The 15,588-nt window shown below is 42.0% G+C and overlaps 1 non-coding gene across 1 annotated transcript; it reads left to right on the top strand.

Moving 5' to 3' along the window:
- Nucleotides 1-13,360: 13,360 nt before the first annotated feature.
- Nucleotides 13,361-13,467, top strand: LOC125340238. Its single transcript, XR_007208721.1, has one exon. It is a non-coding gene; the product is annotated as a U6 spliceosomal RNA (small nuclear RNA).
- The last annotated feature ends 2,121 nt before the right edge of the window (nucleotides 13,468-15,588 follow it).

The following is a 15,588-nucleotide window of genomic DNA, read 5'->3' as shown; positions in this document are numbered from 1 at the left end:
TAGAAGCTGCACACACTTTCTTTGAAATCCATTGACACTGTGTGTTTATTGAGTAGAGTGAAGATATTTCTTTATGAAACCATAAAGAAAGCAAAAGGGAGTGGAAACAAAAATATCTGGCAGTGAACATTTGAAAGAAGAGAAGTTTTAAATGGGAATTTTATTTTTTATATATTCTTCTTTTTTTTTTTTTGGCCAGTCCTGGGCCTTGGACTCAGGGCCTGAGCACTGTCCCTGGCTTTTTTTTGCTCAAGGCCAGCACTCTGCCACTTGAGCCACAGCGCCACTTCTGGCCATTTTCTGCCTATGTGGTGCTGGGGAATCGAACCCAGGGCCTCATGTATACGAGGCGAGCACCCTTGCCACTAGGCCATATCCCCAGCCCTTTATATATTCATTTTTGGTAAAATAAATCTCCACCTTATCAAACAAAACCATTTTATATCAAAGGCCATAGGAAGCAATCACCCTAGCTCAGGTAATGAGGCAACACGCAGCAATAGTTTATTAGAAAAGGGAACCATGCCGCATCTTCATGAAGGAATATCACCGCACAAATGCATTTTAAAATGCACGCCATCCTATAGAAGACTGATAAATAATAAATGCGATGTGTGCACCCTATGGTTCTGTTTTTAACGTTAGGAATGCGGAACTACCATGAACGGAGGGGAGGGGAGGGAAACACTGAAGGACTGCACAAAGCATCTCTAGGTGCTAAGATCGCATGCTATTTTCGCTTCCCTTTGTTCCCCATGTGTAAAGTAAAACAGTGAGGATGGCTAGAATCAAACAGGTGCTTTGGAAAGGGCTCTCCAAGTACGTAAGTCTCACGCTTCTTCATCCCTTTGAAAGACAACGATCGCCATGCTACTATCTAAAAAGACTTGGTTTAAATGACAGGCCTTTTGCAGCCGCCACGGGTACAGGCTGGCCGCCAAGCGAAAGCCATGCCCGGAGACCCGCCAGGCGGTGTGCGGCACGGACGGGCAGACTTACGAAAACCCCTGTGAATTCTGCAGAGCAGCCGTGTAAGCACAGGGGGCCGGGTGGGGGGGGTGCTGTCCGTCCACTGCTTTCAGCCACGGGAAATGTTCATTAAGAATTCCCTGCTTCCTCTTCTTTACCCATCTTTTTTTTTTCTTTATATAAAATTAGGTAATATTATTCTCAAACTAAGATGCGGGGATTCTAATCGACCTGTCCTTCTTCAACTAAACCAGGGTGCTACCGTTTCTTTTCCACTTCATCTCAGTATCTCATTCCTTTCCTTCCAGGGTACAAAATGGAAAACTTGGTGTCAAACATGAAGGAAAATGTAATGTTGCAATTGTGCAACTGCCTTGCCTTGATTTTATTTTAGAAAGAATATTCCCCGATACCAAGGGTCCATGAAGGTCGATTCCCACCAGCTGTCACACCTGCGTTTCAATAAAGTCAGCTTGGCAGAACTTCTACCTTGATGTTTTGGGTTGCGTGTGTGTGTGTTTTTTTTTTTTTTCAGATAATAGCGAAGGCACCTTTGTTTAATCGAGTTAGAGCATCCCATATCCTAACTCAGCATGAAAGGGCACAATTCAAAAACAGACTGGGTTGCTACTCCAGAATTCTCTATATGTTGTGGAAATCTTCAGAAGTTATACACATAAATGGAAGGATAATAAAGCTGGGTCCAAGGAAATCATGACATGTCATGTGACAGACATTTGCTCGCTAGTGTATGCTGCATTTGTGAAGCAACTTTCCCTAACAGACACACCGACTTTGTTTTAGGCTTTTCAACCTTGATGCTGAGGCCTGAGATAAACAGAAGTCAAACTAAAGACTGTCTTCAGGGGCTGGGGATATAGCCTAGTGGCAAGAGTGCCTGCCTCGGATACACGAGGCCCTAGGTTCGATTCCCCAGCACCACATATACAGAAAATGGCCAGAAGTGGCGCTGTGGCTCAAGTGGCAGAGTGCTAGCCTTGAGCGGGAAGAAGCCAGGGACAGTGCTCAGGCCCTGAGTCCAAGGCCCAGGACTGGCCAAAAAAAAAAAAAAAAAGACTGTCTTCAGCTATCAGGGCCCTGGGTGGGTTCTGGAGTAAATAAAGCCCCACAATTATTTGCCTCCGGCTTTACCAGTGTACTAAAGAAAACATCTTAATTGCTGCATATGACGTGATGTAGAAAAGCCTTAAAGCACGGATCTATCATTGTGCTGTGGATGCCTAGAAATCTAGACACGCATACACTAGCTTACCATTTTCTGTCACTCGTGAGAGGAAGAAATGTATACCAACTAACTTCAACATAGTTTGATACAGTTCAGCTTTTAAAAAAATCACAGTGAATAAATTATTACATTGATTCATTTCACAAATAATTATTCACACCCTAGGGTACACCAGACACCATTCCAACAATATAGCAAACACACACAATCTTCTTACTTAAAAGCATCTTGTAAGTGTGCACAAGGATACCAACCTATCAACCCATCTATAATGGAGACTGAGATCAGGAAGACTGTGACAAGAGACTATCCTGAGCAAAAATATTCACAAGAGCCCATCTCAACAGAAAAAGATGGGAATGGAAGCGTATTCCTGTAACCCTAGCTCTCACAGGGAGTTAAATAGGGGGACTGAGATCCAGGCTGTATCAAGGATAAAAGACAAACAAATGTAACAGCAACACTTACAAGACAATGTGTTGTAAGCCAGCTGTACAACTCGGGTGTGGGGGAGAAATTGGGGGGGGGGGGGTAAGGTGGAAGAAAAATGAAGGAGGTAACAAGGTTGACAAGAAATGTACTCACTACCTTATGTATGTAACTGTAACCCCTCTGCACATCACCTTGACAATCAAATTAAATTTAAAAAAATTATCAGGGCACAAAACAGCTGAAGGCATGGGCCAAGCAGTAGAATGCTCGATTAATAAGCATGAAACCCTGAATTCAAAGCCCATGTCACACCACACACACACATGCGAGTGCACACACCTTCCACTATCCTAGGTAGGAAATTATATTTCTAAATATATGAAATTACTAATAAATTCATAAAGGAAAAAATAGATATGATGCAAAATAAAACAGGATATAGTTTGGATAGAAACAGTGTTTGAAATTTGTTCTTTGAACTGTGTCCCGAAGGATGGAAAGTATTCAAACATATATAAACATGGGAGGAAGGGTATTTCAAGCAGATAGAATAACAAATGCACAACGAATAAAAACAAAAATTTAAATTAAGGTTGACAAGACCCAGTGAACAAGAAAAGTTAGTACAGAATTTTGTGCAAGGCACTGGAAATTAAATCAAGTCTAAAGAGCTAACCTGAGCTTAGAGAACAAATAAAATGCTTCCGAGAATAATTGATGCTATAGAAAACCTCTGACATACAAGAAGTTTGCTGGGTGTGGTAAGAGGGTTAGCATGGTAGGCAGGAGAAAACAACCAGAAACAGAAAATTGCTGTATTTGAAAAGGGAGTTTCCCAAGTCTCACCAGAAACATTATAAAATTGTTGTATTTGAAAAGAGAGTATACAACGTTTCCAATTGAGGAGGGGAAATGAAAAAGAACCACAACTTAATATTACGTGATTGAAGATGTGGAATCAGAGGTCTTCAGTAAGGAACAGACCAGCAAACGGCACATTTAGAGAGTTTGTTTTCTTTTTTTAGTTAGATGCTATAATTTTAAAATTGTCAAAGTTCACATAAAAATAGGGATTTCTAAAAAACTCATATAAGAAAATCTGGTTCACATAATGCCCAAGTTCCTGAACAAGCAACCCTTTGTTTCTTGTGAGCCTTTAGATGGACTGTTGATGCAGTGGTCAGATCTGCCTCTCTTCTCCATTAGCTCCTGACTCCTGATGCTAAGTTGTATCTCTTTCTTAAAACATGTGAGGTATAATAAGGATCTCACTGAGTACTTTTGAGTTTGGAAAAAAATCACAATTTAAACAAGCAGATCACATTCCATCTAGAGAGAAGAATTTCTTCATAGATGAAGCAAATTACAATCACTCGGGTTTCAGGAAAGGGATCAGACTTCTGTAGAATGAAAACTGACACGAAGAGAGATGTGAGCATTTGTTGGTGCTGATCTTTGTGGGGGTTTTGCTTGTTTGTTTAGGGGGGAGTATTTGTTTTTTTCCAGTTCCAAGGCTTGAACTCAGAACCTGGGCACTGTCCCTGAGATTCTTTTGCTCAAGGCTAACACTCTATCACCGGACCACAGTGCCACTTCCAGATTTTTCTGAGTTTATTGGAGAGGAGAGTTTCGTGGACTTTTTCTTCCCCGGGCTGACTTTGAACCGTGATCTTCAGATCTCAGCCTCCCGGGTAGCTACGATGACAGGTGTGAGCCACCGGCACCCATACGGGCTTGATCTTTGTAACAATGCTGTAAAAACACACTTTTCCTTCAAAATAGCATTATTAGTCTAATTACAAGTGAGTATTACAGGAAATGTGATTGCAAGGCAAGCTTGAGAAACAGGTCGCAGAACATCTAGTATTGACTGGTCAAAATCGTCCATCTAATGATATCAGAGTTCTCCACATGTTTCCTCTTAAGTATAAAGTCAAGGTTAAACCAAAGGTCACTGCTAACCATTAGATTGTAATGGGGAGTTCATTTTGGGGGTGAGGAAGATATGATATTTCAGATTTTATCCCCAGACTTTACAAACTTAAACACCAAAAGGATTTCCATGTGGTGCAAGTCTTGAGACAAAGCTAATAAATGCCGATAATACCCCACATAGTTCATGACCACTGTAAGCAGGCTTCAGTATAATTGTTGTTCTCTGTTCACTCCATGTGACTTCAGCTAAAATGAAGGAGGCAGGTGTCACATTTCCTTACATGGTGATGAGAATAAAACAGTATTACTCTATTACTTTTCTACTCTAATGTTCCTCACTTTAATAGAATGTGTGTGTGTCGGATGTATGCTTCACACACACAAAAAGATTGGATACATTTGAATTTCAGTTTGTATCTCAGTTTACACTCTGCTCCGAATAAAGAAAAGAAAGCCCGAAGGAGAGATGTGATTCAGAGCCCTTTCTCAATCGTCTGCCTCCTTCTAAGACACAGTGTTCTGAAACTATTATTTCTGTGTGGAAATAGTGGGAACATTTTCTGAAACTGTCAGCCAGTGAGTCAACAAGGAATGACAAAGGGCTGTATGTTAGGAGGGGTTACGTAGAAGGTGGCCTTTGGTCTTAATGCTGTAAAGTATTTAATAAAATTTGCTAACCAACTTGGCAGGCCTCCCACCGAAAGCCTTAGCAACAGGACGCTATGTTTAAGAGGTATCGTGTCTCTGATGAAATAAAAATACAGTGAAAAGATCTGACAAAGCACTCCGTTTGTCTGGCTGGACACTCGTTTCTAGGTTGGATAACCTAATGAGTGCTAGATAGCTGTGCTTTCTCTCTTTTACTGTTTCAAACTTTAGATGCTCCTGGGTGGGGTGGGGGAATACTTAACTTGTACTTTTCTTTCCCTGGTGAAGAATAGAAAAAACACACAGTGATTCAAGTGTCCAAAAGGAAAAACTCTTAGGGAATTCTTAATTCTCAACTCTTTATGTACAGGGCAAATGTCTTCTTGAGATTAAATCAGACAACCTGAGAAAGGATGACAAGATGCATCATATTCAGAAACTGAGGTCACCACATTTCAGATTTCCTATTTGCCTTCCAGACCCAAGGCACACCTGGTCAAGTTTGATTCTTTAAATTTGGTACTATCTTTATGATTTTATAAAGAAGAAGGGAGAAAGAAGAGAAAGAGAAATCTAAAGTTTAACATAAAAAGAAGCTAGAGCTGGGATCTCGGGTCTCATACCTAATCCTAGCTACTCATGAGGCTGAGACGTGAAGATCGTGAAGCCAGCCCATGCAGGAGAGTCCATGGCACGCTTTTCTCCAGTGAACCACCAAAGCCAGAAGTGAAGCTATGGCTCAAGTGCTAGATTGCTAGCCTCGAGCAAAAATCTCAGCAACAGTGCCCAGGTTCTGAATTCAAGCCCCAAGACTGGCACGCGCGCACACACACACACACACACACACACACACACACACACGGCAACAGTAGAGCAATTTGACTCCTTTGCTGCTCTTTCCACTGTCGTATAGTAACAGCTGTGACAGTCACTGGTCTAGCATCTCACACCAACTCAGGCAAAACATATTACACGGATGTCATACGCATTTCCCGAACCTGTTTCTGTCCAAACTTTTCATGGTACTCCTATTTGTGAAGCAAACTTAAAATGGATGGAACTTGCCACGGTGGGCGAAATACTGTTATTTGAAGAGAGATGAATGTTTCCGTTCAAGACTTCTGGAGGGCTGAGTGTCATCGTCTAGGTCTCCAGTCCCAGCTCGTCAGGAAGCAGAAGGTAGAGGATCTCAGATGGAGACAAGCATGGACAAATTCAGTTCAAATTCCTCTCTGCCAAAACAAGCTGAAAGCCAAAAGGCTGGACACGTGGCTCACGTGGTAAGGGCACCAGCCTCAAGAATTCGGCCTTTAGTTCCATTTCCAGAACAATCCACTGAAGCAACCTTTGAGACCTCAGAGTTTCACTCCAAGAGACTATTGCCCCATCCAGTGTCCTAGTCTGTAATGCACGTTACTGTTTATTAATTATAGATGCTGTTTGAAGTGGCAACAGCACCTAGGGATAAGACAACATAGGGGCAGTACAGATAAAAGCAGGAATTCTACGAGAGGCAAATGCAAGTGCAGCTCGTGTTCCATTAGCACTCAGACACTTAGCACAGTGAGCTCTCCACAGAAGAGTCTGGATATAAAAGTAGCTTTCATACATTTGATCCTTCTAGATAGATGTCTAAGAGAGCACAGTACAATGGATAAATCTCCTTGGTCTGAGTATGGGTCTTCAATGGGTGGCTTTTCCAACGTCTCTATCTATTGAAACTTTACAATAAAATATTTGGGGAGGTGCTTGATTTTTAAGTATCATGGCCTTTCGATTCCATAATGACATTTGCACAAATCCCAGTTGGTCTAGAGGTCTTTTGTGTGAGGAAAAAAAATGTTGCCTTGTCCTAGAAAATTCCAAGCATTTCTTTTTCTTTTGATATCTTAAAATGGATAGGTTGATTATGACAAATCATTTGTCATTTTCAAAACTGCTTTGGTCCTACATGAGATAAGTAGAAGACCAAACACAATCGAGAACACTCAATCTGTGGTAGTTAGAATTGCCAGGAATGGTAAGGAAGACCAAACACAATCTAGAACACTCAATCTGTGGTAGTTAGAATTGCCAGGAATTATAAGGATTGTTTACATCACCTCCCATGGCAAAGTTAAATTTTTCTTTATAAATATAAAACTTTTCCTCTCTGCTTAAATTTAGTCCACCTTTTGGATGGATACAAAACCAGTAATGTATTTCTTCTTTATATCAGTGTCTTTCTGAATGTGAAGAAAATGGCCGTTCTATTTCTAAAACTCTCCATTTTTCGTCACCTATTTCCGCCTTCCATCCATCTACATTATATTGTGGAACCTCCATACTTCACATCTTTTAGATATGCTCCAAATAATTCAAGTTTTCCTAACAGAAGGCAGCCAGCCTGAAATATTATTTTACTCCAGTGTTTTGTCATATTGGATAAGTATATCCAGATGACTTTCACATGAGTTCTTTCCTGTAATAAGGGGAGAAAAGAAGGCCAATATTGCAATGGTCTTCTCCAAACATGAGCCCTATTGTCTCTTGCTACCTCATAAAAACACATGAACTATCATCTTTCTCCATTGAATGCATTCATTACCTACTAATGACCAATGCTCGGTGCAATTTTTCTTGCTCCTACTATGTAATTTGAGGTGCATAATTGACATATAACTCACTTGAGGGAAATGCCCTGAGGTCCTCTATGATGGACATCTAAACTTGGAATATCAATACCAACACTAGAAGAAAATAAACTATCCACTTACAATTTTAAAAATGTACTAATTTTCTTGATAGGCTTCACCATTTCCTTTTTTTTCTGGGAGAAGGTACCTGATCTACGAATACTAAATATTGGCTATTTATGGGAGTTGGGCGTGAAGCTAATTTGCAAAATGACAATTCATTCCAGAAGCAACACCTTTCAGTTGGTAAGAGTTACTCTGTAGGTTTTTCAGACGGTGAGCATCTTTAGCAATCAGGGTGGAGAACGTTTCAAATATATAGCAGGAGGGTGACCAAGTCGGTGTACTCAGAAGGAAGTGGCTGAAGCGTTCCTCACAGGTGTCTGAACCACTGCGGGAGCCATGCAGCTTCTCGTCTTGCTGCCCTTCATGTCCCTGGCCCTGTTCTCAGGTAAGAGTGTGGCAGCTGGTCACTTTCCTTCCATCATTCCAAGTAAAGAATGAAAAGAGGGTTGTGCTGTTGAAGCACTGAGAGTTAAGACTAAGAAATCTCCACCAGACAGACAGAGTCATTATAGAAAAATAAGTTCAGATAGAGAGATAGAGAGTAAAATGGGAACTGGACGTAACAAGAGTGCATGGCTTGGTGCTGTCGAAGAGAAGGAAGTACGCATGGCGGGGGAAGGCAAGGCATTCGACTGCAAAATGCATTCAGTTTAAAATCATTATGAGAACATGAGCACCGTCAGGTTTCCATTCCAGAAGAGAAGGTTTTTGTGCTGTGGTGCTGGACTGTGAGGACAAATGAAAACCTCACTTTTAAAATTCATGTCATTCAGGTCTCCTCCTCCTCCTCCTCCTCCTCCTCCTCCTCCCCCTCCTCCTCCTCCTCCTCCTCCTCCTCCTCCTCCTCCTCCTCCTCCTCCTCCTCCTCCTCCTCCTCCTCCTCCTCCTCCTCCTCCTCCTCCTCCTCCTCCTCCTTTCTTTTTTTGGCCAGTCCTGGGGCTTGAACGCAGGGCCTGAGTACTATCCCTGGCTTATTTTTGCTCAAGACTAGCACTCTACCAATTTATAACAAGTTAAAAAAAATCAAGGAGGCCGTAAATACAGTCTATATGTTAGAGTGAATACTGCTGTGTATTTCTATTCTTTAAGTCAGATCCCACCACTGTCATTTTTCTGTTTATGATGTCGTTCCAGTGTCTCCAACCCAGATTTCAAAACCAAGTGCTTTCAACACAGAAGATAATGGAGAACCCGCGCTTCTTCTGAGGAGGGATTACGAAGCCGGTCCTCCAGGAAGACCACAGGGGTCTAACGGACAAGGCGGCGGTCACGTGCTAGGAGCACCAGCCATGGTTGCCCTGCAAGGAAGCCCAGCATACCCTAACCAACCAGTGAAGCCAGGGAAGTTCAATCAGCAAGGGAGGCCAGATGTTTTGAACCAGCCTGCAGTATCTGGAGCTTGGGATGTACACGGGAAACCAGGGTCACCTAGCCAACAGGGGATGCCAGGGTCATCTAGCCAACAAGGGATGGCAGGGTCTTCTAGTCAACAAGGGATGCCAGGGTCATCTAGCCAACAGGGGATGGCAGGGTCACTTAGTCAACAGGGTAAGCCAGGGTCTTCTAGTCAACAAGGGATGCCAGGATCTGCTAACCAACAAGGAATGCCAGGCTCACCTAGCCAGCAAGGGATATCGGGGTCTTCTGGTCACCATGGTAAGCCAGGGTCACCTAGCCAACAGGGTAAGCCAGGGTCACCTAGCCAACAGGGTAAACCAGGGTCACCTGGCCAACACGGAAAGCCTGGGTCATCTGGCCAACAGGGAAAGCCAGGGTCTTCTGGCCAACAGGGAAAGCCTGGGTCTTCTAGCCAACAGGGAAAGCCTGGGTCATCTGGCCAACATGGAAAGCCTGGGTCACCTGGCCAACACGGAAAGCCTTGGTCATCTGGCCAACACGGAAAGCCTGGGTCTCCTCATCAGCATAGAAAATCAAGATCTCTCTACAAGCAAGGAGAAAGAAACCACGCGGCGCACCCTTTGAGCAGCAATACAATGGATACGCAGGTTAGTGTCACTAGCTTGGATTTGGAAGCCAATTTGCTTCAGTCACTCTTATTTTCAAAGTCTAGAGATGGGTAACTAAACCATATGGTCTCCCTCGCAATTTGTCATGAAGCCGATTACATAAGATGAGAGGAACATTGGCACTGACCATCTTCGCAGACTGTGCCAGTAAGTGCTGTGTCTTTCACCTTCATTCCATCCTGGTTTCCCTCTGCGGCTCTCCATTCAAACCACTTTGCCTAAACAGAACAAACTTGAATTTACAGCAACCGTTCCCTTGCCTCTACCAGACTGAACTCGCCTGCCCAATCCAATGCCGTCCATAAGCTACATATCAATGTTTAGCATTTTGAAACTTAAAATTCTGAACTATTATTTTCATAATCCCAAAATTCTTTAGTCATTCCATTTATCTGTAAGATAAAACTTAAACTCTTAATCATAACATTTAAGGGTTTTTTGTTTGATTTTTAATGATTAATGAATACAGTCATTCAATTTCCTCTCACATCACTGTAGCTCACAAGACATCTGTATCATAGAGACCTTTCGTTTTTCCACTAGGATACTCCTGATACTAATGATTCTCCACCATAGAATTTGGTTCCTTTTATTATATATTGTATTGGATTGTGTACTTAATGGTATTGTATTGATTGTGTACTTAATCAACTAGACCTATGAACACCTAGGAGTAAGGGCCATTTCTTTTTAAACACACCTGATCTTATGATAACAGGTTCATAGAGAAGGCTCTCCTCATTTCAATGTTAAATTTGATTCTTCCTTTGGAAGCATCTTTCCAACAAGAAAAGAATCCATCTGATCCTCAGGTCTCTTCTGGGTTTTATTCCACTTTCGATCCCTGTTTCTTTGTCTTTCTTTTGGTTGCAGTACTGGGCTTGAACCCAGCAGTCTTGTGCTATTGCTTGGCCTTTGCACTCAAACCTCCCCCGCCCGAGACACGCCTGAGCATTTTAGTGGCTAAAGACAAGAGCCTCACAAACTTTTCTTCCTGAGCTATCTCAAAGCACGATTCTTAGATTCCAAACTCCCGAATAGCTAGGATTGCATCTAGGAGCCGCCAGTACCTGCCTGACTCGCTTCCCATTCTTCCTCTCTGGCCATCAACTTCTAGTTTCATTTGACAATGGCTGAGTATTCTATTTTATACTTCTACCTAAAACAGTTTTCTAGAAGACTTTCTCCATCTCCTTATGTTAAAGGAAATACCATTTTTAATTTTATGAATTATCAGTCCTCATCACTAGCTCAGAAGAAAAGTTATCTCTTTATCGAGGTGATCGTCTCTTGACTGGCATGACATATTGCTTGCCCTAAGGTATTTCTCCCTTCCATATATTAAGGCCAATATCACTGGGTCTTTGGGAAAACATGTCACTTCCATACGTTTATACTGATTAAAAAATTGGAAAAATAACATTATACACTTAGAGATAACAAAAGTAATTGTCATGAAAAGATTAAAAATCAACATCAGTGAAAAATATTGCAACCTTTTAGCATATTGAATTTTCATTTCCAGTACCTCTTTGTTGTTACTACTGTCCTGTTCTCCCTGACTTGCCAAAGACTCATTGGCCCGGCTCTCTGGTGCTCCATAGAGGAGCTTTGCTGCCTGCATCGCATTTCTGTCTCTGGTACCAAGCAGTGGGGGAATCAACAGATTTGACCATATCATGTGTGCTTGATCATTCTTCAATATGAATTTTCCTGACTGTTGCTTATCTGCACAAGGGAAGACATCTTTCCAAAGGGTTTAAGAGCAGGTGTTTGACATCCTAAGAGCAAGGGGCTGGGCTGCTTACATGGACACAGGGGATCTGGAAGATCACTTCATAATGTATAAAATGCCAAACGAATAAAGGAGGGTCTCCTATTTCTCATAGCAGTGTCTGAATTAAACTGATCTCTCTTTCTCTGCCTCCTGGTGTTTCACATTCCCATAGATGGGAAGCACCCTCAGCAAGAACCCAACTACGAATAGAGTGTGTGAATCTATCTACAGACCAGTCTGTGGTTCTAATGGCAGAACCTATGGAAACCATTGTCTATTTAAGGAAGCAAAGAGGTAAGAGAGCTTTGTTTTCCTTTACAGCAGGAAGCACTACTTAGATCCACAGGGAAGAAAGGATTATATTATTTATGTCTGTATGGTTTTCTATCATTGTGTGACTTGGCTTAGACAAAAACATACCTAATTCTTGAGATGTAAGTTCAGCTACTTCGTGGGGGAATGGAATTTATTCATATGTTAAAGCAGGAATTTATTCAAGTATTAGGATTAGATTGGAGTTATTCATTTGCCAAATATTCATTGAACATCCACTATATACCAGACAGTGCCTTAAAAATTAGAAGTAAATACTGAACAAAAATACAAAAGAAACTTAATTGTCTTCATTTTAATTTTTTAGTAGAGATGAAAAAAAATGATATTACCTTACAAAAGAAGACTATGAGCCCTGTTGGCTGCTAAATTCTACTCTAATGCTAATGGTAGGAAAGATGATTTGGTAAACAATTTAACCCGTCAAAAATTACATACTATCTACAAAAAAACTAAAATGATTCAAGGGTATTTCAGTATGTAAAATGTGGTTAAAGAGTTAGACACATAAGTTTTTAGAATTTTTGTATTAAATTGGGAGGGGAGAGGTCACAATAATATCTCCTTCGTTTTCAAGAGTCCCAGCATCAAGTAAATCCTTAATAGATCCTATTCTAGAAATAAATATTAAGGTTAAGAGTCCTCTCTATTCAGTTGGAAGCAGAAAGAGAAATAAACAACGAGTCTCTCATGTTGTGGATAAAGGTTTGAAGAGCAAGGATTGAAGGAAACAGAAGAGAATCTCCAGCCCTCAACGAGCCCCAAGAGAGCCAGTCATCTAGCGTTTCTTTCTCTCAGGCGATTTTCAATGATCACATTTTCTCTGTGTGCTGACACAAACACAGCTAGCCCGTGACTTCTCTTCTCGTGTTCTTCAGGTTGAGCAATGGAAAACTGCGCTTGAAGCATGAGGGGAAATGCTAGGCGTTGGTGCGAAGTGAGCGAAACACCTGGAACCTTCCCCCGCACCCCCCCCCCCCCCCGCTCTCCTGCTTCCATAACATGTTGCCTGGAAAGTTCAACAGCAGTCGCCACAATCTCACAGAGACCACAGATTCCATGTACCTTCCAGTTTATCCGACACAAATAAAAACAGTTCCAGTGTAATTTCTGACTTCTTGTATTTTTTTGTCTACACTTTCTCATAAGTCTTTAGGCCTTCTCCTTTCCCAGAGAGTGCAGGAAGGTATCAAATGAATTGATTTATCTCAAGGAACTGTCCAACAAAGAGAGGACTTTGAAGACGCACAGTGTGCTTGCTTCAACAGCCCATGAACCACACTTGGAAGGCTGCAGAGCAGATTAGCAAGGCTCCTGCACAGGGATGAACTGCTCATTCATGAAGCATTCCATAGTTCAAGCCAAACTTCCACAAAACGAACAGCAGAAACAGGTACTTGCAAAGGGTGTTGGAGATAAGGGAGAGAGGTGTACAAGAATACAGTGGAGAAGCAGGGGGGATGCAGCCAAGAAGCCAATGGATAGCCCACAGAAAGAGGAAAAGTGAGGGAGGAGTTGGTTGGGAGGAAAGCGTGAGAATGTTGGATGAGGAGATGTTGATCAACAGGCATTGTGTTCTTAAACTGCTGTGTTAATTAGCAACTCCATTGGAAACCTACTTAACCACAATAAAACAAGAAATAGGGAACTGTTTAGTCTCTTTATTGAGCCGAATGTTTATGATTATTAGTTAAATTTTATCTGACAGAAAGTTAAGATCATTTCTCAGGCCATCATCAATCAAATCCTTGAAGATAGACAAAAATTCCTGCAATCACCAGCTTTCAGTTTGGAAAGATTCGACAACCTGCAAATTCCATCTTATGGGACAGAGATGGCTTTGCTAGCTGTCTAGGAATTAAGATGTTGATTCGAGAAGATTCCAGTTGATGGTTGTGTCTGGGTTGACATAGAGTTATAATACAAGTCCTGAGAATGTGTAGCTCAAGCAAAATTCAGCACTGACCCATGTGACTGATTTCTAACTGTTCTTGGTTTAATCTATAAAGAGAAAGAGAGAAAAGGAAAGATGTGATTAAAAGCACACAGCATTACATTCTTTGAGATGATACCAAATGCTCTATAATGGGGAGGTTACAAGGGGCAGAAGTGTGGAGATGGCTGTTCTTTTTCTCCAATTTGCTAGACCCTTCCTAGTCCCTCTTGCTGGATATCCTTCCCCACATCTGGAGCTACTGAGCTGTTCCAACCTGCCCATCCCTAGCCCTGAATCAGCCTTGAGCCCTGCCCAGTTCCCAAGAGGAAAGGACCAGACATACCTGAGTTCTGTAGACATTGGAGCCAATTTGGAGGGTGTGGGATAAATATACAGCTATTTTTGTTCAGGGAAACATGAGAAAAAGTGCTTAGGAAGGAAGGCTGGCTGAATTTTTAGCATGTAGAGCCACAATACAGGGCAACGGCAGTCAGTGCAATGGAAGAGTCCCAGACGCTGCACCTGCAGGAATAGCATTAAGCCATCCCCAAGCTTGGGAGACCATCTACATCGCCAGAGAGGTCCTTCCATAGCGATCTACACTGCCAGCGAGGTCCTTCCATAGCGCGAGGCTCAGGGGTGGACTTTCAGAGTTCTCAGGATTCCTCTTCACTTATACTTCCTGTCATTTGCCACTGCATTGGAATCTTACTAGCCTGCTTCTCCCCAGTCACCATGGTTAAAGGAGGCTTGATTAATTGATGCACACACGCACAGACTATCTGCTAGAGTTACATGAAAGGGCAAGTAGCACTTGACTTTCAAAAGTGACAATTTAAAGGGAAGGGAAAAGGGCGTTCTCGTGCTTTTGGAGACGGGAGTTATGTGGTCTAAGTTTTATGCCTGTATCATCTAGGTTTTCTATCATTTCCTACTGGTTTGTTAATACGTTGGAAGAGCAGTGCTTAATCATGTGTGCTTACAACAGGTAGCTGCAGAAAACACATTTATTGCTGTAGGTTACGCCGTCGGATCCGCAGACAGGGTCAAATATTGTGGCACAGGTGAACACGTGGTTTTTGTAGAGAGAACAATCCACACCCTACACAGAGAGAAGCAACACAGAATTTGTCAGATTACATTATTGCATTTTATTATTTTATTTTTGTGTTGGTACTGGGGCTTAAACTCTGAACCTTGAGCTCTTACTTGGCTTTTGAACCCCACCTCCACTTCTAGCAGTTTGTTGGTGGATTGAGACATGAGTCTCATCAATATTCCCCTCAGGCTGGCTTTGAACCAGGATCCCGAGCCCTCGGCCTCTTGGGTAGTTAGAATTCTATGTCTCATTCCATCTCACCCCAATAAGAATGTCATATATCAAGAAAACTAACAATAACAATTGTTGGAGGGGATGTGGCCAAAAGGGAATCCACTTCATTGTTGGTGGGAATGTAAAGTTGGTTCAGCAACTCTGGCAAGCATTAGGGAGATTCCTCAGAAGGCTAAATATAGAACTCCCCTATGACCCAGCAGCCCCACTG

Source organism: Perognathus longimembris, chromosome 22 (genome assembly GCF_023159225.1).
Source record: "Perognathus longimembris pacificus isolate PPM17 chromosome 22, ASM2315922v1, whole genome shotgun sequence".
NCBI lineage: Eukaryota > Metazoa > Chordata > Mammalia > Rodentia > Heteromyidae > Perognathus > Perognathus longimembris.
This window is presented reverse-complemented; position numbering and strand designations above follow the sequence as displayed.